Here is a 27,741-nt window from a genome sequence, read left to right as displayed (position 1 = left end):
CTTGGGCATTCTGTAAGTCGTCTTCCTCTTAGACATGGCCAGTTGTGAGCAATAGAATTATTTGATAAAGTCATTATGTGATTCTTGGTTTATATTGCATTTTCTTTATAGGAAGAAAAAAGGAATCAAAGTTTTTGGATAGGCAAATAGTGAATGATAAAGATAAGGATTTCAAAAAGTGCAGACCTTGGAGCCTGAGGTAGCTGGATGCCAGTCCTAGCTCTGACACTCACTAGATGGGTCGCATAACATTTCTGAGCTCCAGTTTGTTTATCTGGAAAACTGGGATGATGATATACAACTTGCAGAGTTGCATGAAATTTAGAGATAATGTTTAAGTTTTAGATTTTCCTTGATACAAGTAAATATTATCATTAATATCATTATCATTGACAGTGTGATTACACATCACTGTCATTATCAGAACCCACAACATTAATGATAGAAAAATGGAAACTTGCTGTGGTTTCCTTTGATATCTACTTAAAAAAATGGTCTGAATCAGAGAATTGATTCACACTCAAAACAATGGATTAATAAAAAGAAATGAAATTGAATTATTTGTAGTGAGGTGGATGGACCTAGAGTCTGTCATACAGAGTGAAGTAAGTCAGAAAGAGAAAAACAATACCGGGTGCTAACACATATATATGGAACCTAAAAAAAAAAAAAAAAAAAGTGGTTCTAAAGAACCTAGGGACAGGACAGGAATAAAGATGCAGATGTAAAGAATGGACTTGAGGACACGGGGAGGAGGAAGGGTAAACTGGGACAAAGTGAGAGAGTGGCATGGACATATATACACTACCAAATGTAAAATAGATAGCTAGTGGGAAGCAGCCACGTAGCACAGGGAGATCAGCTCGGTGCTTTGTGACCACCTACAGGGGTGAGATAGGGAGGGTGGGAGGGAGACACAAGAGGGAGGAGATATGGGGATATATGTATATGTATAGCTGCTTCACTTTGTTATAAAGCAGAAACTAACACACCATTGTAAAGCAGTTATACTTCAATAAAAATGTTAAAAAGATCAAAAGATCTATATTGGAGAAGTGGAGATTAATTAAAAAAATCTTATAAGTGAAAAAAAAAGCAATGGGTTAGACCTGAGTGGATAGACCATAAGTAGTTGAATATAATAATATTTACTCATTCATGCAATAAATATTAATTGAACACCTACTCATAGCTATGTTACTATTTTAAACCATGGATTTAACGATAAACAAAACAAAGTTCCTGTGGTCACAGAATAACATTTTATTGGGAATGACAGAAATAAACATAAATTATGTCAGTAGAGATTAGGGCAGTGATGAAGTATAGAGCAGGGTAAGTGGAGAGAGTGTGAGTTTCTGTGGAAGAAACTTTTTTATTTATACAGTGGTTGGAGTGAATGCTCTCAGTGATGACATTTTAAAAAAGACCAAAAGGAGTGAAGGAACAATGTGGACATCTGAGGAACATTCCAGGCAAAGGGAACAGCATATGCTAAGACTCTGAGGTGGAAATGTGCTTCAGTGCTTAAAGAAGAGCAAGGAAGCCAATGTATCTGGAGCAGAGTGAGCCTGAGAAGAGCAAGAAGAGGTGATGTCAGAAAGATAGCAAGAGTCTATCATATTGGGTCATATATGCTATTATAAAGTTTCTTGGCTTTTCCTCTGAGTGAGGTCAGAAGCCATCAGAAAGATTTAAGCAGAGAAGTGACATACTCTGACATATATAAAAAGATTACTTTGGCAGAAGTGTTGTGAATAGACAGTAGGTAGGCAAGAGTGGAAGCAAGGAGACAAGTTAGGGGACTATAGAAATGAATGTGATAATTTTACAATAATGCTGTAATAATCCAGATGGTTTTAACAAGATAGTAGCAGCGGAAGTGCTAAGAAGTTGTTGGAGCTTGGATACATTTCTATGATGCAGCCGAGATGATTGGCTGATAAATTAGTAGCAGTACATGAGAGAGGATGAGGGGTCAAGGATGACACTAAGGTTTTTGGGCTGAGCAACTAGAAGGATGGAACTGATATTTATTGAGAAGGAGAACACAATGGGAGGAGTAATTTTGGTGGTGGTGGTGAGTTAAAAATCAGTAATTCAGTTTTGAATATGGTAAGCTTGAGAAACTGATTAGGTAATCCAAAGGGAGACACCAGTAAGAAGTGGAATAAATGATCTAAAGTTCGGGGGGAAAAGATGGTGTAGAGATAAAAATTTGGGAGACATCAGCATATAGATGGTAGTTAGAGAAAAGGAACTGAATGAGATCACCCAGGAAGTGAGTGTCAATAGGGAAGTTCGGAGACTGAGCCCTGCGACTTGCCAATGTTTGGATGTTGGGAAGATGAGAAGGAACAGACAGAGGAGACTGAGAAGGAGCAACCAGTAAAGTAGGAGGAGACCTGAGAGAGGGTGACTTGGAAGCTAAGCAAAGAAAGTGTTTCAGGAAGGAGAAGATGTATTGAATAACATGAGGATTGGGAAGTGACCTCTGGATTTTATATCCCAGTGGTTGATAACTTTGGCTGCAGTGGAGTGTTAGGGTTTAAATCCTGACTGGAGCATATTCAAGAAAGAATGACAGAAAACAGAATGTTTGAAAGTTTTTTGAATAGTTTTGTTGTTACAAGGAATAGACATTGGGGGCAGGGTAGTTGGAGGGGGGACATACGATATCACAAGAAGATATTTAAACACGGGAGATGTTACAGTCTGTTGTATGGTGATGGAATGATAGGATTGAGTGTGAAAAATTGGTGCCGCTGAGAGAGAGAGAGAGAGAGAGAGAGAGAGAGAGAAACAACTGCATGATGTCCCTGACTAGGTAAAAGGGGGATGGCCTGAGATATGCACACAGGCAGTTTAGGTAGCTAATCAGATTGCAGAAATCAGGGATCTATTAAAAGTCATGCGAATAAAGATAGGGACACAACTACAGAGCCAGAATCAAGAGACTACAGTAGCTGGGGCAGCTTTCTGCCTTTGATGCAGAAGCTTGTATGGCATACAGCAAATTGGGAGGTCCACGAGACAAGGCCACATGGAATATTTGATTATAATCAGAAATCCATGGGCAAGAAGTTAGGCGCTTTCTGGATTATTGCTGCCATAATGATAATGCAGCAACATCCTCCTGGTCAGGTGGCATCGTTTTTCAGTCTTAGAGTTCATTACCTATTTGTAAGCTTACTGAGAGCAGGGACAATACCTTATATCTCTTTATATCCTCCTTTAGCTCCTACAGTGCCTTGTACACAGTGGCTGCCAAATAAATATAAAATTGAATTGAAGATACTCCTCAGTACTAAAAGTATTTATATTGGGCCAAAGTAACAAATTGAAACGTGGAAAATTGAGCATCTCAGTCATCAACAACCTATATGACTGATTACTTCTCAATTAACTAAATTTGACTATATTGACTAGTTTATCTAGAGATGGAGATGAGACTTCATGGACAGCTGTGCATTGAATGACCTCTTCCAGGGTTCCCAACCATTTACCAAAGAATATTTGGAGGCTGTCTTCCCAGCTTCTTTGTTTCAGTGGAAATAATGCACTTTTACTACTAAGCAACAGAATATTTCTATTTTATTCTAGCAAAGCAGGTCAATCACTGCTATTTCTATTATGATTATTTACAACACCCTAAATGGTAGAGAGAAGGGAGAGGAGTGAAATGTAAAGCAAAGAGTTTGCAGATGGGACAGAGCCGCAGATATGAGCTCCCTCTTTTTGTCACCAGCTCTGTGATTTGGGGCAAGACCCTTATGTTTCTGAGCTTCAAAGTCCTCTGCTATAAATTATAATCATACCCATTTTGTTGATTTTGCAGATCACTGTGAAGAGCAGGTGAAAATGGTTGGAGAAAGATAAAATATTGCTCCTTTACTGGGGTCCATGGACAGGCTTCATGTGTATTTAGGAACCTCCTGAAATTGAATGAAGATTTGCCTTTATGCATTTCTGCATTTTCTCTCTAGATTCTCAAAGGTTTGTCTTCAGATTCTCAAAGGGTTTTGTGACAACATTGCTGAAAAGCAATAATAACAGACAAAGTTGAAATTGTTTACTCTGGCCAGGTGTGATAACCCTAAATTACAATAATGTTTTCTGTGCCCAGGTGAGGGTTAAAAATAACACTGCATGCAGTAGTGGTTCTCCATCTTTAGTATGCATCACAATCACCTGGAAGACTTGTTAGATTTCTGGGCCCCACCGCCAGGATTTTTAATTCAGTAGGTTTGAGGTACAAATCTGCGTTTCTAATAAGTTCCCAGGTGCTGCTGCTGCTACTGGTCTCGAGTCCACATTTTGAGAATCATTGGCATAAAGTATAGATAAGCTCTGTAAGTATTTAGTAGGCAGGTTACTGGAGAAGCTTTGATTTTCAGGAAGTGGGTAATGTCCTTGAATAGATAGTGGTAATGGTCTCTACTTTGGACTTTGTTGAAAGAAAAATAAGTTTTTTTTTGCATTTTTGGTAGTGTTACTAAAGCTGACTTCTTTCTTGAGCAGCATGTCACAGATCAACAGCTCTTAACATCTCTCTTGGGGGCCAAAATGGTGTAATATTCTATCTGACAATATGCCTGCTATTTCCCTGCTGATCTCACAGAGAGGCAGAATTAGAGCCTTGTGTCTCAAGTCCAGGAACTGCCAATGGCTGCCATGTGGGCTGAATGGACCCTTTAACTGAGGAAGTCACAGGGTTCTCTGTAAAGCCTTTACAAGGATATGAAAATACATTTTCTTTTGAACGAGAAGGAAAGAGGCTTTTGGAAGTAAGTACCTTTTGAAGATGTTTCCATTCGTGGTGAACAGGGAGTGAGGAATTGAAATATAAAGTACTGTTTGTCATTTTGATTCTATATTTCTTGCTGTGGAACATGGTCCAACATTACTTGCCCTGTTCCTTCCTTAGGAGGAGGATGTATACACATTTTCATGGCTGTCCTGGACAGCAACAAAGAACACTGGCAAATAGCATAGAAATAAAAGTGCTAACTAGCAGCACCCAGGATGAGAAACATTTGGGCAAAGCTTGTTATTGCAAAGCAGGAGAACATATTTTAAACACTGCCAACAGTGTGCTCTATAATTTCATTCGTCCTCATAAATGCCATTTTTCAAAATCTCACTTCATTGCTATTTTAGTTTTCTCAGGCCTGCCCTCATCTTCATTTTCTGTTTGCCCTTACTCCTTTAATACTTTCTTATCTTTACCAGACTGTTTCGAATACTTAATCTTTGGAGAAACTCTTTTTCAGTCAGATCTGGTACCTGTCAAGGAACAGTAAATAAGCATAATATTATAGATTAGAGTTTAAAAAGACTATTTAGGTTGCATCAGTGCAAGCCATATTAATATCTGAGATGCCAAGGAGCTTTCACAGTTATGGAACTCAGAGGTGACTAAAATGTCTTAATCCTTCAAATGTGGAAGAGGAAGAAGGAGAGATCATTTTCACTTTTACATAAGCAAAACTTGTCTGTCCAAGGGCATGCAGTCTTAGAAACAGAGCAGAAGGAGCTGAGCTGGCAGACAGTTTGCTGGGTGGGGGCAGTCTTGTCTATTTGCCTGTACATGTTTCTTCAGTGCCCCCAACACTTATTCCCTTCAAAATCAGTTGGGACTTACAAGAACTTGCAGACTATTTTTAAACAGGTCAGAGCTGGAGCATTAAAAATGGTGAATAGCTGTAAATCCCAGAGAAATAGCATATAGGTAAAACTACAGATATTTATGCAGTACCTTTGGTTCCAAACATCCCCGTTTCTCAAGGCATTTGAATATTTTTGGTTTACAAAATACTTCCACTTGCTTTTTTAATGTTAGAAGTGTCTACATTTTTATAACTCTCACTGAGGTATCTTACGCTCATTACTGTCTCCATAAAAGCTAGTGATTTGGTGGTAGTGGTGCACTTTATGAGCTGTCATGGGATATACTACATATTACGTTAAGGCGAGGAGGGAGAAGATGACAAACAAATCATAAAGTTGTCCGTTTTCCTAGACAATTTTACATCTGTTTTCCTCATTTTTTAACGTTTTAAATGATCTATATATTTGGCAAAGTAAAATGTTTGTGTTGCTTTTTCATGCTTGGTGCAATTAAGGACCATGTTCTTATCAAAACATATATTTCACATTTTTTTTTAAACCAAATAAGAAGAGACTTGGATGCTTATTCTAGTTATGCTATTAAAGAAGTGAGTCATTGTGAGTCTCTTTCTGTGTTATAAAGCCATAATAATACTAAGTTCTGCAGGTCTGGTTATAATGTAGACTCCAAGAACTAGGAGAATGGGGCAAAGTGATTTGATTTGTACATTGTGTGGTATTTGGGTTACTGCTGGGGTGTAGTCCTCATTGTAAATTAATATGTTGGTATTTTAATTTATCAATACATTTATGAAACTTTGGTAAATGCAACATAATCCCACTTAGACCTGACCACTCTTGAGAAAATTTGGTACAAAGATAAAGGAACACTGTATGTAAAGCTAAATCTAAAGATTTAGATTTTTTTTTAACATCTTTATTGGAGTATAATTGCTTTACAATGGTGTGTTAGTTTCTGATTTATAACAAAGTGAATAAGCTATACATATACATATATCCCCATATCGCTTCCCTCTCACATCTGCCTCCCTCCCACCCTTCCTATCCCACCCCTCTACGTGGTCACAAAGCACCAGGCTGATCTCCCTGTGCTATGCGGCTGCTTCCCACTAGCTTTCTGTTTTACATTTGGTAGTGTATGTATGTCAATGCCACTCTCTCACTTTGTCCCAGCTTACCCTTCCTCCTCCCCGTGTCCTCAAGTCCATTCTCTAGTAGGTCTGCATCTTTCTTCCCGTCTTGTCCCTAGGTTCTTCATGACCATTTTTTTTTATAATCCATATATATGTGTTAGCATATGGTATTTGTTTTTCTCTTTCTGACTTACTTCACTCTGTATGACAGACTCTAGGTCCATCCACCTCACTACAGATAACTCAATTTCGTTTCTTTTTATGGCTGAGTAATATTCCATTGTATATATTGCCACATCTTCTTTATCCATTCATCTGTTGATGAACACTTAGGTTGCTTCCATGTCCTGGCTATTGTAAATAGAGCTGCAATGAACATTGTGGTACATGACTCTTTTTGAATTATGTTTTTTCTCAGGGTATATGCTCAGTAGTGGGATTGCTGGGTCGTATGGTAGTTCTATTTTTAGTTTTTTAAGGAACCTCTGTACTGTTCTCCATAGTGGCTGTATCAACTTACATTCTCACCAGCAGTGCTAGAGGGTTCCCTTTTCTCCACACCCTCTCCAGCATTTATTGTTTGCAGATTTTTTGATGATGGCCATTTGACCAGTGTGAGATGATATCTCATTATAGTTTTGATTTGCATTTCTCTAATGATTAATGATGTTGAGCATTGTTTCATGTGTTTGTTGGCAGTCTGTATATCTTCTTTGGAGAAATGTCTATTTAGGTCTTCTGCCCATTTTTGGATTGGGTTGTTTGTTTTTTTGATATTGAGCTGCATGAGCTGCTTGTAAATTTTGGAGATTAATCCTTTGTCAGTTGCTTCATTTGCAAATATTTTCTCCCATTCTGAGGGCTGTCTTTTGGTCTTGTTTATGGTTTCCTTTGCTGTGCAAAAGCTTTGAAGTTTCATTAGGTCCCATTTGTTTATTTTTGTTTTTATTTCCATTTCTCTAGGAGGTGGGTCAAAAAGGATTTTGCTGTGATTTATGTCATAGAGTGTTCTGCCTGTGTTTTCCTCTAAGAGTTTGATAGTGTCTGGCCTTACATTTAGGTTTTTAATTGATTTTGAGTTTATTTTTGAGTATGGTGTTAGGGAGTGTTCTGATTTCATCCTTTTACATGTAGCTGTCCAGTTTTCCCAGCTCCACTTATTGAAGAGGCTGTCTTTTCTCCACTGTATATTCTTGCCTCCTTTATCAAAGATAAGGTGACCATATGTGCGTGGATTTATCTCTGGGCTTTCTATCCTGTTCCATTGATCTGTATTTCTGTTATTGGGCCAGTACCCTACTGTATTGGTTACTGTGGCTTTGTATTATAGTCTGAAGTCCGGGAGCCTGATTCCTCCATCTCTGTTTTTCTTTCTCAAGATTGCTTTGGCTGTTCAGGGTCTTTTGTATTTACATACAAATTGTGAAATTTTTTGTTCTAGTTCTGTGAAAAATGCCAGTGGTTGTTTGATAGGGATTGCATTGAATCTGTAGATTGCTTTGGGTAGTAGATTCATTTTCACAATGTTGATTCTTCCAATCCAAGAACATGGTGTATCTCTCCATTTATTTGTATCATCTTTAATTTCTTTCATCAGTGTCTTATAATTTTCTGCATATAGGTCTTTTGTCTCCTTAGGTAGGTGTATTCCTAGGTATTTTATTCTTTTTGTTGCAATGGTAAATGAGAGTGTTTTCTTAATTTCACTTTCGGATTTTTCCTTATTAGTGTATAGGAATGCAAGAGATTTCTGTGCATTAATTTTGTATCCTGCTACTTTACCAAATTCATTGATAAGCTCTAGTAGTTTTCTGGTAGCATCTTTAGGGTTCTCTATGTATAGTATCATGTCATCTGCAGAAGGTGACAACTTTACTTATTCTTTTCTGATTTGGATTCCTTTTATTTCTTTTTCTTCTCTGATTGCCATGGCTAAAACTTCCAAAACTATGTTGAATAATTGTGGTGAGAGTGGGCAACCTTGTCTTGTTCCTGATCTTACTGGAAATGGTTTCAGTTCTTCACCTTTGAGGACGATGGTGACTGTGGGTTTGTCATATATGGCCTTTATTATTTTTTGTTAAGTTCCCTCTGTGCCTACTTTCTGGATAGTTTTTTTTATCATAAATGGGTGTTGAATTTTGTCTAAAGCTTTCTCTGCATATTATGAGATGATCATATGGTTTTTCTCCTTCAATTTGTTAATATGGTGTATCACATAGATTTACGTATACTGAAGAATCCTTGCATTCCTGGGATAAACCCCACTTGATTATGGTGTGTGATCCTTTTAATGTGCTGTTGGATTCTGTTTGCTAGTATTTTGTTGAGGATTTCTGCATCTATGTTCATCAGTGATATTGGCCTGTAGTTTTTTTTCTTTGTGACATCTTTGTCTGGTTTTGGTATCAGGATGATGGTGGCCTCATAGAATGAGTTTGGGAGTATTCCTCCCTCTCCTATATTCTGGAACAGTTTGAGAAGGATAGGTGTTAGCTATTGTCTAAATGTTTGATAGAATTCACCTGTGATGCCATCTGTTCCTCGGCTTTTGTGTGTTGGAAGATTATTAATCACAGTCTCAACTTCAGTGCTTGTGATTGGTCTGTTTATATTTTCTATTTCTTCCTGGTTCAGTCTCAGAAGGTTGTGCTTTTCTAAGAATGTGTCCATTTCTTCCAGGTTGTCCATTTTATTGGCATATAGTTGCTTGTAATAATCTCTCATGATCCTTTGTATTTCTGCAGTGTCAGTTGTTACTTCCCCTTTTTCATTTCTAATTCTATTGATTTGAGTCTTCTCCCTTTTTTTCTTGTTGAGACTGGCTAATGCTTTATCAATTTTGTTTATCTTCTCAAAGAACCAGCTTTTAGTTTTATTGATCTCTGCTATTGTTTCCATCATTTCTTTTTCATTTATTTCTGATCTGATGTTTATGATTTCTTTCCTTCTGCTAACTTTGGGTTTTTTTTTCTCCTTCTTTCCCTAATTGCTTTAGGTGTAAGTCCAGGTTGTTTATTTGAGATTGTTCTTGTGTCTTGAGGTAGGATTGTATGGCTATAAACTGCCCTCTTAGAACTTCTTTTGATGCATTCATAGGTTTTGGGTTGTCGGGTTTTCATTGTCATTTGTTTCTAGGTATTTTCTGATTTCCTCTTTGATTTCTTCAGATATCTCTTGGTTATTTAGTAGGGTATTGTTTAGCCTCCATGTGTTTATATTTTTTTACAGAGTTTTTCCTGTAATTGATATCTAGTCTCATAGTGTTGTGGTCGGAAAAGATACTTGATATGATTTCAATTTTCTTAAATTCACCAAGGCTTGATTTGTGACCCAAGATATGATCTATCCTGGAGAATGTTCCATGAGCACTTGAGAAGAAAGTGTATTCTATTGTTTTTGGATGGAATGTCCTATAAATATCAATTAAGTCCATCTTGTTTAATGTATCATTTAAAGCTTGTGTTTCCTTATTTATTTTCATTTTGGATGATCTGTCCATTGGTGAAAGTGAGGTGTGAAAGTCCCCTACTGTGATTGTGTTACTGTCCGTTTCCCCTTTTATGACTGTTAAAATTTGCCTTATGTATTGAGGTGCTCCTATGTTGGGTGCATAAATATTTACAATTGTTATTTCTTCTTCTTGGATTGATCCCTTGATCATTATGTAGTGTCCTTCTTTGTCTCTTGTGATAGTCTTTGTTTTAATGTCTATTTTGTCTGATGTGAGAATTGCTACTCCAGCTTTCTTTTGATTTCCATTTGCATGGAATATCTTTTTCCATCCCCTCACTTTCAGTCTGTATGTGTCTGTAGGTCTGAAGTGGGTCTGTTGTAGCCAGCATATATACAGGTCTTATTTTTGTATCTATTCAGCCAGTCTATGTGTTTTGGTTGGAGCATTTAATCCATTTACATTTAAAGTAATTATCGATATGTGGATTCCTATTACCATTTTCTTAATTGTTTTGGGTTTGTTATTGTAGGTCTTTTCCTTCTCTTGTGTTTCCTGCCTAGAGAAGTTCCTTTAGCATTTGTTGTAAAGCTGTTTTGGTGGTGCTGAATTCTCTTAGCTTTTGCTTGTCTGTAAAGGTTTTAATTTCTCCATTGAATCTGAATGAGATCCTTGCTGGGTAGAGTAATCTTGGTTGTATGTTTTTCCCTTTCATCACTTTAAATATGTCCTGCCACTCCTTTCTGGCTTGCAGAGTTTCTGCTGAAAGATCAGCTGTCAACCTTATGGGAATTCCCTTGTATGTTATCTTTTGTTTTTTCCTTGCTGCTTTTAGTATTTTTTCTTTGTATTTAATTTTTGATAGTTTGATTAATACGTGTCTTGGCGTGTTTCTCCTTGGATTTATCCTGTATGGGACTCTCTGTGCTTCCTGGACTTGATTAACTATTTCCTTTCCCATATTAGGGAAATTTTCAACTATAATCTCTTCAAATATTTTCTCAGTCCCTTTCTTTTTCTCTTCTTCTTCTGGGACTCCTGTAATTCGAATGTTGGTGCGTTTAATGTTGTCCCAGAGGTCTCTGAGACTGTCCTCAATTCTTTTCAGTCTTTTTTCTTTATTCTGCTCTGCAGTAGTTATTTCCATTATTTTATCTTCCAGGTCACTTATCCGTTCTTCTGCCTCAGTTATTCTGCTATTGATTCCTTCTAAAGAATTTTTAATTTCATTTATTGTGTTGTTCATCTTTGTTTGTTTGATCTTTAGTTCTTCTGGGTGTTTATTAAACGTTTCTTGTATTTTCTCCATTCTATTTCCAAGACTTCGGATCATCTTTACTATCATTATTCTGCATACTTTTTCAGGTAGACTGCCTATTTCCTCTTTATTTGTTAAGTCTGGTGGGTTTTTACCTTGCTGCTTCATCTGCTATGTGTTTCTCTGTCTTCTCATTTTGCTTAACTTACTGTGTTTGGGGTCTCCTTTTCACAGGCTGCAGGTTCGTAGTTCCTGTTGGTTTTGGTGTCTGCCCCCAGTGGCTAAGATTGGTTCAGTGGGTTGTGTAGGCTTCCTGGTGGAGGGGACTAGTGCCTGTGTTCTGGTGGATGAGGCTGGATCTTGTCTTTCTGGTGGTGTGTTTTGGGGTGTCTGGTGGTGTGTTTTGGGGTGTCTGTGACCTTATTATGATTTTAGGCAGTTTCTCTGCTAATGGGTAGGGTTGTGTTCCTGTCTTGCTAGTTGTTTGGCATAGGGTGTCCAGCACTGTTGCTTGCTGGTCGTTGAGTGGAGCTGGGTCTTGGTGTTGAGATGGAGATCTCTGGGAGATTTTTGCCGTTTGATATTACGTAGAGGTGGGAGGTCTCTTGTGGGCCAGTGTTCTGAACTTGGCTCTCCCACCTCAGAGGCACAGCCCTGACACCTGGCTGGAGCACCAACAGCCTGTCCTCCACCCGGCAAATTGCTGTGAGTCATAATTAGCTTGAGAGGAAGAGTTTTCTTAAATCAGAGCAGAGACTCCGTAATGGGAATCACTGGCAGAACCAGACCTGGGCCAGGAAAACCTGCAGTGTAATTGACCAAGTGCTGGAAGCTCTGTGCAGACAACTCTGAGAGTTAAAATCTTCAGGGGGACCCAGTCATGGCGGCCGTACAAATCTGTGAGATTTACCTACAGGAGCTCCACCAGGTTCTCACAGTAAATATTGGAGAAAATATCTCCGTGTACTTCCAGCAAGAAGAGGGGACAAGGAATCATTTTTGTAAAGATTTAGAGTTAATTGTGCAAGTATTCTGAAATTTGTACCTAAATGATCACCAAAATCAAAATTAAAAGGAAAATGATAAATTGGGATAAAATGTTTATGGCGAATACAGTGGTTAAATGATTAATGGCCTTAAAGATACAGAGGTCTTATAAATCAATAAGAAAAACTTTCAGATCACAATAGGAAAAGAACAAAAGATATGAATAGGCAGTTCATTAAAAGAAGAAAATTAATTGCCAATTGGAATGAAAAAACCCCTCAAATTTCATCAGTAATCAAAAGATAAGAGGTAAAAATCACACACCATTCCTCTAGATCAAATTGGCAAAGATTTAAAAAGATGATATTTAGTCCTTTATCATTTATTCAGTATAAATGGCTGCCCTTGAACCTTCAGGGTGGCCCTGAGATTTTAGAATGTATACCATTGTAACATGCTACCGTTTTCATCCTGGGCTATGCAGCAATGGGCAATGAGACAAAGCTTTGAAATCAGGCACAGCAGGTTAGATTCCCAGCACTCCTATCTACAGTTTGGCGGTAAAGAGGCTGCCAGTTTCTTAAAATTTCTGAGCTTCCAATTTCTCTTCTGTAAGATGGGGATAATGCCTAATTTGCAGAGTTATTGTGAAGAGGCAGTGAAACTAGTAATGCTTCTAGAAAAAGGTATCTGCTTAATAAATGGTTGATATGCTGTTTTTTGTAGACTATTTTCTATATTTTCAAACACAAAATTTCAAAGTTTGTATTTTGTAATGCAAAAGACTCGACCATTCAGAGTATGTGTCAGGTAGTAATGTGGGGCAGGAACTGGCCCATCAGTAAATCCTAGGCTGCTTTGTGCTATGAGACATTTGACGGTGTGACTCTGGATGTCACTTGCTTCTGTATAGCAGGGATCATTTTTTTTTTTTTTTTTTAGGTAATAGGCATCGTGGAACTTTGTTTTTTCCCCACCAAAAATCTATACTGGATTTTGCAGCATGAAACATAAAATTCATAAAGAACAGTGAGACAGACTAAGCAGGAGACAGAAAGAGGCATCATACAAAAAGACAAAATCTGTTTCCTGGGTAACAGGCCTAGTCCCCTAGGGGGAATTTTGTAGATACACACAGGAGGAGAACCCAATGTATTACATAGATATCTGCAGTAGCAAGTCAAGAATGAGCCTCTCTAGAGTTAGAGAACTGCATTTGATGAAGCTGCTGCACTTAAAATGTGAACACTGGGCAATTGAGGATAGAGAGACTGAGGCAAAGGGTCTGATACCAATAAACAGCCTATGTGTGTGGTAGTGGAAGAGCTTGGAGCACAGAACAAGGAGCTTCAGGCAAGACCAAGTCAGAAAAGCAACAGGCAGCCTCTGCCAGGAAGAGTTTTTCTACTTGTGCAGTGATGAACAATTGGAATTAACAGTACACCAAAATGCTTATAGTTTAGTTTGTATATGTGTAGCCCCCATATCTACTAGCTCAGTATTATCCTACCTGAGAAATAATAATACTTTAGGACCTCCTCATCCAAAATCCATCTTCTCTTTTATTTATGGGAGTTTTTGCTGAATGGTAGTCAGTTGACTGAAGTCAGTAGCATTAACATCTATGCATCAGCTTCTTCCTGTCTAGTACTGGCTCCCACCTGTCCACACCTGCTGCCTGCAGACCCTTTGGAGAGACACTTTTTTTGCTGGCACTGACATCATGAGAATCCAGTGTCCACATGGAAGGTGACATCTCTGGGGCACCAGAACTGAGCTGGATCCCAGTAGAGGCTGGACAAAGGGCCTCCTCATCTCAGCCATACACTTTCAGGTTCCTGAAGTAGATTTACTTGTGACCAGTGAACCCAAAACTTGTCCAAGGGACCCCAATGGACAATAGCCCAGCTCTGATCAGTGTGTCTTCTATGTATTCCTTTATAGTTTCCTCACCTCATCAAAATGTCCTCTCTTCTCTCCTAAGTATAACCATTCCCCTCCCCCCATGTCATCCCAAAGTGGCTCTGCAGGAGACTTATGATACTGCATGTGAGCAGGGGTGTCATCTGCAGCCCAGATGCTGACCTACCTAAGTCTAAGCCTGCTTAAGTTAACTCTTAGAGAGGGGTCCTTCACTCCACTGTCAGTTTCATTGTCATAAATTTTTCAAAATAAGAATCTGCATTGTAATGGAACAAACAGTAAACCCCAACTAGAAATTAAAAGGAACGTTCTGCTTCCTGAAGCTGGAAGACCAGTTTGACAGGTCCCCACCTCTTCCAGAAGGAGCTCAGCAAAACTTGCTTTGGGCTGGGTGTGCTACACATTCTCTATGCTTCTGAATAGGTTACACTTCTTGATGCTCCATTTTATCAGCTTATAATTTTCCTCGGGTAACAGCAAGCAATTTCTCATTTCCTTCCTCCTTTGATGTATGATCTTTCAAATATTCATAGATGTTTTCCCTGCCTTTTTTTGCTGTGAACCTGGAGTATTTATCTTTAATCCCTCAATCACATTGGTTTTGCTATTCTGAGTTCTTTCCTAAATGTATGACAGCTGGATGTTTCTAGAGTCTGGTTCCCAGAGTAGAATAAGAAAGTAAAAGCCTTTGGGTAGGGCTTCCCTGGTGGCGCAGTGGTTGAATGTCCGCCTGCCGATGCAGGGGATGCGGGTTCGTGCCCCGGTTTGGGAGGATACCACATGCTGCGCAGTGGCTGGGCCTGTGAGCCATGGCTGCTGAGCCTGCGCTGCTGAGCCTGCACATCCGGAGCCTGTGCTCCACAGCAGGAGAGGCCACGGCAGTGAGAGCCCCGTGTACCGCAAAAAAAAAAAAAAAAAGCCTTTGGGTACATGGCTTTGGGGCTTGCAGCAATAGGCAATAATGGTGTCCTCCTGGCTGAATCCAACCCTGTGTCACTTCTCTGGGTCTGAACCTCAGTTCAGGTTTTCCTGTTCTTCCCATTCCAGAAATAGCAAAGCTGTGGCACCTAAAGAAAGGGAAGTATGTTTTTGTTTTTTCTTGCGCAGCATGAAAACATTAAATTTAGAAATCTCTGTTCTGTTCTGGAGTAGAGTGGGGTTCAGGCGTGGGCATCATAGGAGCAAGAGCACCGAGTTGTACAGAGCTGGCTCGGTAGCCTTGGGTAAGTGACTCAGGTCTCTGAGCTCAGTTCTCTTATCTGTAGAATGTCAATAATTTCTGAGGCTGAATTGGGATGTTTGAACATGGCTCTGACTGTTTGGAGTGTACAGTAGGCTCAAAATAATTAGGAGATATTGCCACTATGATTACGCATTTTGGAAACAGAGAAACCTAGTTTTATATTCCACCTCTGCCACTCACTAGCCATTTGACCTTCTGTTAGGGGTCAGCAAGTTTTCTGTAAAGGACCAGATAGTCAATATTTTAGGCCTTGCAGGACCTAGACGCTGTTGCAACTATTTGACTCTGTCGCTGTAGTGAAAGCAGCTATAGTCTATGTGGAAACAAATGGGCATGATTGTGTTCTAATAAAACTATTTCTAGACTTGAAATTTGAATTGCATATAATTTTTACATGTCACAAAATATTATTCTTTTCACTTTTTTCAATCATTTAAAAATATAGAAATCATTCTTAGCTTGCAGGCCAGACAAAAACAGGTGATGAGCTAGATTTGGCCTGTGGGCCATAGTTTGCCAGTTCTCACCTTAGGTCAATACTTCATCTCTCTAACTCTCAGTTCCTTTACCTGTGAGTTGGTTTGGTGTCTGTTTCAGTGAGACAAAGTGCTTTGCATATATTGTGTTCAATAAATTGTAGTTGTTATTATAATTATTATTAACATTAGAAAGTGGAGACCTGTATGTCTGCAATGGTATATATTTTTGGTTTAATATGATTACAACTAGGAAAAAGGGTTTCAGTTTAGTTCCTTTTTGAGTTTGTCTAATCAAAAGGGGTAGATGAATGAAATCCAATTTTATAAGCTTCCCATCCATTGTATAATAAAGAATTCATCTGGTCTTTGTCCTGGGTTCTTGAGAGGGAGTTTCTAAACCCTTGGAATTTTCCAGGTGATAGGAGTGTCTTTATTATTCACTGTGGGCTCCAGGGATCACACCTGAGTTTATGCTAATGAAGTAACTATAGTGGGCCCCTAGACAGTGTCAGCATGGGAACAGGTTTCAACATGAGAATATTGGGGGGACACATATTCAGTCTATAGCCATATAGATATATATTATTTTAATCCTCACAATAACCACTTATGATAGATACTATATTATTTTATTCCTCTTCTATAGGTTAAATAACATAAAGGCACAGGGGAGTTAATAACTTGTCTTAAATCACACAACTGAAAAGTGATGGAGTCAGAATTTGAACCCAAGCAGGCTGGCTGTGGAGTTCATGTTCTTAGTCACTAAGCTATATTGCATCTTAGAAGAATAGTGACAGCAACTAACATATTTGGGACGATCGCTATATGCCAAGCATAACACTTGCCTATGTTAACTAGGGACCATTATTAATCCATTTTATAGATGATGAAACCAAAGTACAGAGAGGTTAAATACTTGCCTAAGGCTGCTAGGTTAGTAAGTGGCAGAACCAGTGCCCAGTACTTTGTAAAAGAATCACCCCAGTTCTCTAACTTGCTTGAGGAAGAATATTTAGGTGACAAGACTGGCAATGGGCAAGTAGATTCAATTCTGTGCTTCTAGGGGGACATTGCTAAACCTTGTGGAAAGAAAAGAAGAGATGCTGAAAAGAAGGATACTGCAAAGAGTCGCTCACACACACCCCTAAGAGATACCACCAATAATGCATAGATGGGGAGACAGTCCCTGAGTTACCTGTGGTTAGCATTAGAATAGTAAATCCCCCATCCACATGGGAAAATGTGTCAAGGAGCCCCTTTCCAGCTTACACTCGGAGAGGATTGTAAAGTGCTCTGGCGCTCCCCTTGTTTCTGCCTCTCCTGGTAGCTGAGAGGCAGATCAGGCTGCAGTTTTACTAAAGCTGGCCATTCTGAAGGTTGTTCAGACATGTGATGATGCATTTTGTCCTCAGGTCATTATGTTGTGGATGGGAATTACTGACTTACACCCTCTCTGCCACATCTTTTCCACTTTCACGGCCTCTGTATACAGATCCTAGGGGATCAAACTTTACTTTTACAAAACTGCAACTTTTTTTAACAAGATTTTACTGTGAAAGGCAGAGACAAAACTCTTTAAAAATATGCTTTTTAATTGTTTCGTTTTGGGAGAAAAAGAATAAACTATAATTTTTACATGGGTTTGTGCACAGATAATTATTTCCTTAAAAAGAGTAATAGAGAAAACAAAGTATGCCCGGTGGGGTGCACAGCAGTTTGCTGGCAATATTGATCTGGGGACTGGAAGCTTGTTATCAGATAAGAAATTAAAGAGAAGAACTGCACAGTTCACTCTTGCTCTGTGTGAGCATGCGGCATCTGTGCTCTGGATTCTGCGCTGGCTTCCCATCTGCTTGGGGTCGCAATTCAAGGAGTCAAGGTGGAGATTGAGATCTATGGGCTCATGATGATTGGATCCTCACTCCTAAACTGTGCCCCTCTCTTTCTTGGCAGGGGCTGGTGACAGCTGAAATGCTGAAGTCCTCTTGGGAAGAATTCTATATTGGGAATCTTCAGGCAGGGAGGTCCTAGGAGAGGGCCATCAGAGGTAGAATAGATGTCCTGTTACCCTGCAGCAGCCTAAATCTGTCGACTTTAACTGGCCCCTGGCAGAGCTGTCGAGCACTAATGTTGGCTTAATTTAGTGGTGATGACTCCTGGGCGAGGGGAGGAAGGTAAAAGCCAAATTAACTAGAGGATGGGCTCAGTGTCCTTTCTTCTTTTCCTCTTTCCCACCCCTGCTCCTCACGTTGTGTTCCCTTTCTTTGTTAAATTGGTTAATTTGCCCGAGCACCATCTATGCTGTTGCCTCAGCTGGGAACCCTGGAATCATTTTCCAGTTCTTTTTCCTTATTTCCCATGTCCAGTTAGCCATCTCAGCCTCACATTTGACCTTTGCAACAATTTGTTTCAGAAGAGACCATCCCTTCCATTATTGAGATCTGCCCTAGATCAGATTATCATCATGAGCTACTTGTATTAGGAGATCTTAGTAACTAGTTTCTCTGCCATCAACATGGCCCTCTCCAATTTAACAAAAACACAGATTCCAGAATGATTTTTCTTCAGTGGTGGTTCTCAAACTTTGCTACACATCTGAATCATCCGGGAGCTTTTTAAACTGATGTTCAGACCATACACCATACCAATTAAATTAGAATCCCTTGTGGTTGGATCCTGGCATCCTCATTTTGTACAACTTCCTAAGTGAATCTAGTGTGTAGTCATGTCTGGAATCTTTGATCATATCTAATTCTTTTTTCTCTTGCTTAGAAATTTTTCAATTTCTAAGGCTCCCCATTGCCTGTAGAATTGAAGGCTTGTAGTCCTTAACTTAGAATTTCTAGCCCTTTATGATCTGTCCATAAGCACTATTTTTAGTCCTATCTCTGCATCATTCTAGTTCTAGTTCTGACATACTGTCTTGCGTTATTCATCACTCCTTATTTGTGCCACACCTTTTTTTGCCTCACGGATCTTGCTCATGTTTTTTGTTTCTTCTAGAAACCAGACTAATTCAGAGATGATGAAGAAAAGGTCCCCAAATGAGGTTTTATTATCCCAGTGGAGGCCCTTGGAGTAAGCAGCTGTGATCCAAACTAATGGCTAAAGATAGCCAGTTAGCACTCCCTCTGCATTTACCCCACTTAAAAAAAAAGTCGATGTCATGACCCTACTAAGAAAGGTCTCTAGCAGTTTGATGCTGCACTTAATTATAGATGCCTCATTCATCATGCCCATAGGCTGCTTTCTAACTGAACCCCTCTGAGGAGCTATTTTCCCCCTTGATCTAGATAAAGTGAATAATGTAAGAGTTAGACATGTCCCCCTTTCCTCCTTCCATTGTAGTTGCCTGCCCCACATCCATCTTCATATTGCAGAGTCCAAACAGAATATTTTATTTCTTTCTTCAGTTATCACATCTTTTAAGGGAACAAATGAATCTTTTACTTTTTAATCACAAAATTACCACTTGTGCCTTCTGGTGCAAGATGTTCTATCTTCCCTGTAGCATTGCCTTCTGGCAAAGTGCTATGGCTCTCTTTTGTCCAAAGTCAAAGTGTAAATCCAGTTACTTTATAACAATATTGAATGAAATGAAAATCTCTGAAGTTTCTCTTCTCTGACTCAACATTTATTTGACAAAAATGAAGTTGCCATTGTTTGAGCTGATGAAGATTAAATGGACTGCCTCTGAATTTAATTGAGTCACTGTTTGAATAATATCCATGGTGGGTCCTACTGCAATGTTTGGTGATTAATGGTGAGAATGAACAACAGTAACATCTGGACCCAAAGCTGTTCTTGGCTTAGAAGGTGTTCATTCTTTTGAGAAAAAGGACTCTCTGCATCATTGTCCAAATAATCATTAGCAGATAGATCAGACATTTTAAAGTTTCAACATGTAGGGAGAGGAAAAGTTTTTTAACACTCTTATTTTATGTAACCAAGTTAAGATCAAAATTTATTATTAAAGAAGGAGATAAGTTTCTGTTTTTTCTGAGGAAGAGAAGGAAAAGTGGATTATGAAGTAGAATTTGCTTATTATGAATAGATATACAAAAAGAACTCGGGCCTAGGATATGCTGCAGTCAGTTGTTTTAACTATCATTGTAGGCAATATTTAAGATAACTCTGAGGAATCATAAGATTGAAAATAGTTTTGCCTGGTTTTTATTATATAAATTTGTATAAACTAAACATAACAAAATAATAGTTATAAATATTATTAATCATGAATAATTAAGATGATATAAGAAATAAAAGCACAAGAATGTTTTGGGCTTCCCTGGTGGCCCAGTGGTTGAGAGTCTGCCTGCCGATGCAGGGGACACGGGTTCGTGCCCCGGTCTGGGAGGATCCCACATGCCGCAGAGCAGCTGGGCCCGTGAGCCATGGCCGCTGAGCCTGCGCGTCCGGAGCCTGTGCTCTGCAACGGGAGAGGCCACAACAGTGAGAGGCCCGCATACCGAAAAAAAAAAAAAAAAAAAAAAAGAATGTTTTAGAAGCTTTTGTTTCTAAATGTTGACAAACTATACTGGAATTATTACAAAATGTTTGGGTATATAAAATGACTCCTACATCTGTGCTTGTTATCATAGGAATTCTGTGGGAGGAGGGGGAGACAGCTAATCAAACACTTTAACAAATTGCTTGGAAACGGTATCTTAACTAATGATATTTTAGTCTAATGATCAAGTAAAAATACAAGGAATACATTTTAAAGAGCCAACTGTTTAGAAGAGATATAACCCCAAGGAGTTTTGGGATATAGCAACATTATAAAACAATAAACACAAGCAGACTAGGGAATAGAGACGCTGTGTTTATCTGTAAGCTACATTCATGTTTAGAAGTTTCATTTCACAATGTGAAGAGATACTATTAGTCAAAACAAAAATAGCCACTAGAGAAAAATGAACCAATAAATGTGAAAGAATTGTTTTAATCCAGGTCATCATTTGATATTGTTCTCATTTTGGCTAGCCAGCTTATTCTGTGTCAAAATGAGTGTACATTACCATAATCACAAGAAGCTGGATTGGGTTTAGGCCTTTCACTAATATTGGAATATAATTTGCATGATAGGGAGTCAGTGTGTCTGCTCTACCAGGGGAAATCTCCTTACCTACATGATAAAGATTTGTTTTTTTTCTTAGCTTTACCCTATTATAATTGGAAAACCCACATACTTTCTGCCCAAGATGAAAATATTTTGTTTGTACGGAATGCCAAGTTCAGTGATTATCTTACATACAGATAACAGTTTAATAATAGCAGACTAGTAATTTGTAGATTATGAAAATATATCTAATTACTTTATAATGTTGTAATCTCTTGTAAATACATTTAGTTTTTCAACAGATAGTACTGAGCGTCTGCTGTCTATAAGAGCTATATCTTATGAAGGATATAAAAGTGAATTAGGGGCTTCCCTGGTGGTGCAGTGGTTGAGAGTCCACCTGCCGATGCAGGGGACACGGGTTCGTGCCCCTGTCCGGGAAGATCCTACATGCCGCGGAGCGGCTGGGCCCGTGAGCCATGGCCGCTGAGCCTGCGCGTCCGGAGCCTGTGCTCCGCAACGGGAGAGGACACAACAGTGAGAGGCCCACGTACCGCAAAAAAAAAAAAAAAAAAGTGAATTAGATTTGGTGATTGTCCTCAGAGAGCTTAGAGTTTAGAATGGGAGACTAAAAAAATTAGGGTTCAAACAAGAATATGATAAGCATCACTGGGTTGGCAAAGAGCTTATACACATCAGAGTTATGGAGTCACACAATGACCCAGGGTGACAGAGCTTCTGCCATCTCAGAAGCTGCTGTTTACTGTGCTGAGGGAAAGACTACCCAAGTATTTCTCATCACACTGGCAATTAAATGTGCAGCCTAGAATTGGCACATGTAACTTTCACTGTAACTTAAGGTCCAAAGAGAGTCACAGGGCCTCATTCGCTCATGAAGTACAAATCTACCATGTGAAATGTTATTGGAAACTGGAAGTAAGAGTAATGACTATTCCAGAGTTACTGCTCTTAGGTTGGAATATCCAGTTGCCCTTGACTCTGTGGGAGGAGATTCAGTGAGAAGAAAATTTGACAGGGGTTGATAATTTGGCTTAAGATTCACTATTGCAAATGAAGGAGACAATAGCAAAGATCAATAAAACTAAAAGCTGGTTTTTTGAAAAGATAAACAAAATTGATAAACCATTAGCCAGACTCATCAGGAAAAAAAAGGAGAAGACTCAAATCAACAGAATTAGAAATGAAAAAGGAGAAGTAACAACTGACACTACAGAAATACAAAGGATCATGAGAGACTACTACAAGGAACTGTGCCAATAAAATGGACAACCTGGAAGAAATGGACACATTCTTAGAAAAGTACAACCCCTCAAGACTGAATCAGGAAGAAATAGAAAACATGAACAGACCAATCGCAAGCACTGAAATTGAAACTATGATTAAAAATCTTCCAGCAAAAACCCAGAGCCAGGTGGCTTCACAGGTGAATTCTATCAAACATTTAGAGAAGAGCTAACACCTATACTTCTCAAACTCTTCCAAAGTATAGCAGAGGGAGGAACTCTCCCAAACTTTCTACAAGGCCATCAGCACCCTGATAGCAAAACCAGACAAAGATGTCACAAAAAAGAAAACTACAGCCAATATGACTGATGAACATAGATGCAAAAATCCTCAGCAAAATACTAGCAAACAGAATCCAACAGCACATTAAAAGTATCATACACCATGATCAAGTGGGGTTTATCCCAGGAATGCAAGGATTCTTCAATATACACAAATCAATCAATGTGATACACCATATTAAGAAATTGAAGGATAAAAAACATATGATCATCTCAATAGATGCACAAAAATCTTTTGACAAAATTCAACACTGATTTATGACAAAAACTCTCCAGAAAGTGGGCATAGAGTAAACCTACCTCAACATAATAAGAGCCATATATGAAAGCCCACAGCCAACATCATTTTCAATGGTGAAAAACTGAAACCATTTCCTCTAAGATCAGGAACAAGACAAGGTTGTCCACTCTCACCAGTCTTATTCAACATAGTTTTGTAAGTTTTAGCCATGGCAATCAGAGAAGAAGAAGAAGAAATAAAAGGAATCCAAGTTGGAAAAGAAGAAGTAAAACTGTCACTGTTTGCAGATGACATGACACTATGTATAGAAAATCCTAAAGATGCTACCAGAAAACTACTAGAGCTAGTCAATGAATTTGGGAAAGTAGCAGAATACAAGATTAATGCACAGAAGTCTCTTGCTTTTCTACATACTAACAACTGAAAATCAGGAAGAGAATTTAAGGAAACACTCCCATTTACCGCTGCAACAAAAAGAATAAAATACCTAGGAATAAACCTTCCTAAGGAGGCAAAAATCTGTATGCAGAAAACTATAAGACACTGATGAAAGAAATCAAAGATAATACAAACAGATGGAAAGATATACCATGTTCTTGGAATGGAAGAATCAACATTGTGAACATGACTGTACTACCCAAAGCAATCTACAGATTCAGTGCAATCCCTATCAAATTACCAATGGCATTTTTCACAGAACTAGAACAAAAAATTTTGCAATTTGTATGGAAACACAAAGTACCCCAAATAACCAAAGCAATCTTGAGAAAGAAACACAGAGCTGGAGGAATCAGGCTCCTGGACTTCAGACTATACTACAAAGCTACAGTAATCAAGACTGTATGGTACTGGCCCCAAAACAAATATAGATCAGTGGAACAGGATAGAAAGGCCAGAGATAAACCCATGCACATATAGTCACCTTATCTTTGACAAAGGAGGCAAGAATATACACTGGAGAAAAGACAGCCTCTTCAATAAGTGGAGCTGGGAAAACTGGACAGCTACATGTAAAAGAATGAAATTAGAACACTTCCTAACACCATACACAAAAATGAACTCAAAATAGATTAAAGACCTAAATGTAAGGCCAGACACTGTAAAACTCTTAGAGGAAAACATAGGCAGAACACTCTTTGACATAAATCACAACAGGATCCTTTTTGACCCACCTCCTAGAGTAATGGAAATAAAATAAACAAATGGAACCTAATGAAACTTAAAGGCTTTGGACAGCAAAGGAAACCAGAAACAAGACAAAAAGACAAGAGAAAATATTTTCAAACGAAGGAACTGACAAAGGATTAATCTCCAAAACATACAAGAAGCTCATGCAGCTCAATATCAAAAAACAAACAACCCAATCCAAAAATGGGCAGAAGACCTAAATAGACATTTCTCCAAAGAAGACACACAGATTGCAAACACATGAAAGGATTCTCAACATCACTAATCATTAGAGAAATGCAAATCAAAACCACAATGAGGTATCACCTCACACTGGTCAGGATGCCCATCATCAAGAAATCTACAAACAATAAATGCTGGAAAGGGTGTGGGAAAAAACCCTCTTACACTGTTGGTGGGAATATGAATTGATACAGGCACTATGGAGAACAGTATGGAGGTTCCTTAAAAAACTAAAAATAGAACTACCATATGACCCAGAAACCCCACTACTGGGCATATACCCCAAGAAAACCATAATTCAAAAAGATGCATGTACCACAATGTTCTTTGCAGCACTGTTTACAACTGCCAGGACATGGAAGCAACCTAAGTGTCCATCGACAGATGAATGGTTAAAGAAGATGTGGCACATATATACAATGGAATATTACCCAGCCATAAAAAGGAATGAAATTGAGTTATTTGTAGTGAGGTGGATGGACCTAGAGTCTGTCATACAGAGTGAAGTAAGTCAGAAAGAGAAAGATAAATACCGTATGCTAATGCCCATGTATGGAATCTAAGAAAATGGTACTGATGAACCTAGTGGCAGGGCAGGAATAAAGATGCAGACATAGAGAATGGACTTGAGGACATGGCGGGGATAATCTCATTTTCTTAATCTCATTTTCTATCATTTTCCATGGACCTTCAAAGCTTTTTACTTTTGACATAGGTGCCTTAAGGCTATAGATGTATAGTAATTTTGATCTGAGGAAAAAACTTGGTTGGGTGTCTATTATTTTGCTTTCCAGTGATCCCAAGGGCAACTTCAGATTTGCCTTGCTTTCTGTAAATCCCTTTTGGGTGGTCTTTTACTTTACAAAACCATGTATAATACCTCACATTTTGAATCAGATTTCATTTTCTGAATATCTGTGATTTTCATTGGTTATGTATTTTTGAATCACGTGAAGTTTCGAGGAACCGTTTTTCTTTTGTCTTCCCCGGTTCATTTAGCTTAGTCATTTCAATCACTGGAAGCTTGTTTACTTTTCTGTGATAGGTGGGACCTTTCAAACCATCTTGACTATACAGAGTTATCCAAGGCCTGGTTTAGATAGTCAGACTAAAGATTCCTTTAGAAGGTCAGAAATAAAAATTGCTAGAGGTTTCTGGTCAAGGACTGGGTAAAATAGCTCACACTTTAATCAAGCTACAGTGTCTTAGAGTATAGCAGGGGCAACATGCAAAAGTAAAGCTCCCTTCTCTTAGGAGATGACAGCAATAAATCCTGTATGTGTATAGAAAATATTCCCATAGAATAAGCACATTCAGTGCAATACAATTATAACACATTTGCATAATACTCTTCAGTTTATGAAACATTTTCTTGTAGAGTCTCTGAGCTTGACAGCAGTTCTGTTAGGTGGGTATGATGGTTGTTAATATGATAGCCCCAGTAACTGGTGAAAAAATGGAGACTTAGAAAGTATAAGTGACTTGTCCAAGGTTACATAGTTGGATATAGAATTAAGGTTTTTTGAGTCCAAGCTCAGATCTTCTGAAAACTAAAGGACTGTACCTGCATATTTGTGACTACCTATCGGATAAGATTTCAGGGGCAGGGTCACTGATAGGCCCACTTGTCCCAAAATAGCATTCTCCCCTCCCCCTGGTAATGGTAGCTCTTATTCTGCTATGAACTTTTGGATGATGCTTATACTCTTTGTCATTCAGAGCCTCTGGAGAATTTAAGGAGATAATAATGACCTAGAAGGTTTTGCTTGTCCCCCCAGTTCACAGCCAATGTTCAACTAAATTCCATAGACACTCCAAGATAGCATTTCCCCCAACTTCAGATTGCACTTCCTAGCTGTGTGATCCTGTACAAGTTACTTAATCCCTGTGGGCCTGAGTTTCATCTGTAAATGGGGATAATAACAATCCCTATTGCACTGGGCTGTTATGAGCATGATCTGTTCAAAACATTTAAAATAGTGCCTGGCACATAGTAGCACTCAATAAATGTTGGACATTATTATTAATGCATGCAAAGTGCTTGGTAAGTAAGTAAGCACTTACCAAATAAGTGCTCAATAAAAGAGTTTAAAAAATTAAGGAAAGATAAAGGAATACAAACTATACTGAATTCTGTTTTCAGGGCAGGCCTTGATGACTAGAAAGAGCAGAAGAACTAACTTCTCTGCGCAAACTTATAATCAGTAACCTTAATGTAGCTGAATACTGAACCTCTTCTGCCCCTACTCTCTGCTAGAATTTATTACCCTCCATCAGGAAAATGCCGACAAGCCACTGGACTGTGATTCACAGTGTCCATCAGAGCTGGTGCTGGTAATGGCCTCTGTTGCTGCCTCCTTGAGTAGGGTTTGAACCTGGAAACCCAGCCATTTACCTGCACATTTTTCAGTACTCTGGGCCCTTGCTGTAATGAATGGATTTGCAGGCACTTTTCTCAGCAAAAATGACAGCAGTGCTTTTAGGAAGAATGTTCAGAAGCACATTCACAAGAATGTTAAGCCAGGCATGTAAGTAGTAAATGTGAATTAAGTCATCACATTCTGGCTAATCTCTAAAGAGAATGTGCCTGCTTTTGAGCAGGTAAGAAAAATAAAGGATTAAATTATTTGCGTGCAGTCAGACTAAATGCTAAGTTTGTCTTTAAGGCAAAATGTTTTTATTATTTCATACCACGTCTGCAAGCAAGCTCTTGTGCTCCTGGCTAAGATGATTAAGTGTCCAGCTACCTGGGACTTCAGAACATGAGGTTCTAACTAGTCTTTGAAGAGGAAAGGCTCTTAGGAAGGATATAGAAAACAATAAGGGATAGAAGCTCTAAGGCTTACTTTGGCATGTTGGTTTCTGCAGTGAGAATTAAATGGCTAAGGAAGATTTGCTTTTCTTTAAAAAAATGGCTTATAGAAAACCAGGAGTAATTACCTCTCTGGCAATCTACTCCAGAGAGGTGAAAGAAGCCAGAAGTAGGTAACTATAAACAAAAAAGTCATGCTAGGCCTACCTCCTTGGAAACACCAAGTACCCCATTCCCCGTCTGAGATTTGATATATTTTTTCTTTTTTCCCCTTTTTAAAAAAATTGAATAAATTTTTACTCTCTTTTTTATAGGTTTAACTTTTTTAGTTTCCACATATAAGGGATCTCATACAGTACTAGTCTTTCTCTGTCTGACTTATCTTGATTAGCGTAGTGTGCTCAAAGTCTGTCCATGTTGTTGCAAATGAAAGGATATCCTTTCTCGTGGCTGAACAATATTCCATTGTGTATATGAATTACATCTTTTTTTATCCATTCATCCTTAGGTGGGCTTTTG

This window comes from Lagenorhynchus albirostris, chromosome 4 (assembly GCF_949774975.1).
Source record: "Lagenorhynchus albirostris chromosome 4, mLagAlb1.1, whole genome shotgun sequence".
NCBI classification, from domain to species: domain Eukaryota; kingdom Metazoa; phylum Chordata; class Mammalia; order Artiodactyla; family Delphinidae; genus Lagenorhynchus; species Lagenorhynchus albirostris.
Note: the sequence above shows the minus strand (reverse complement) of the source record.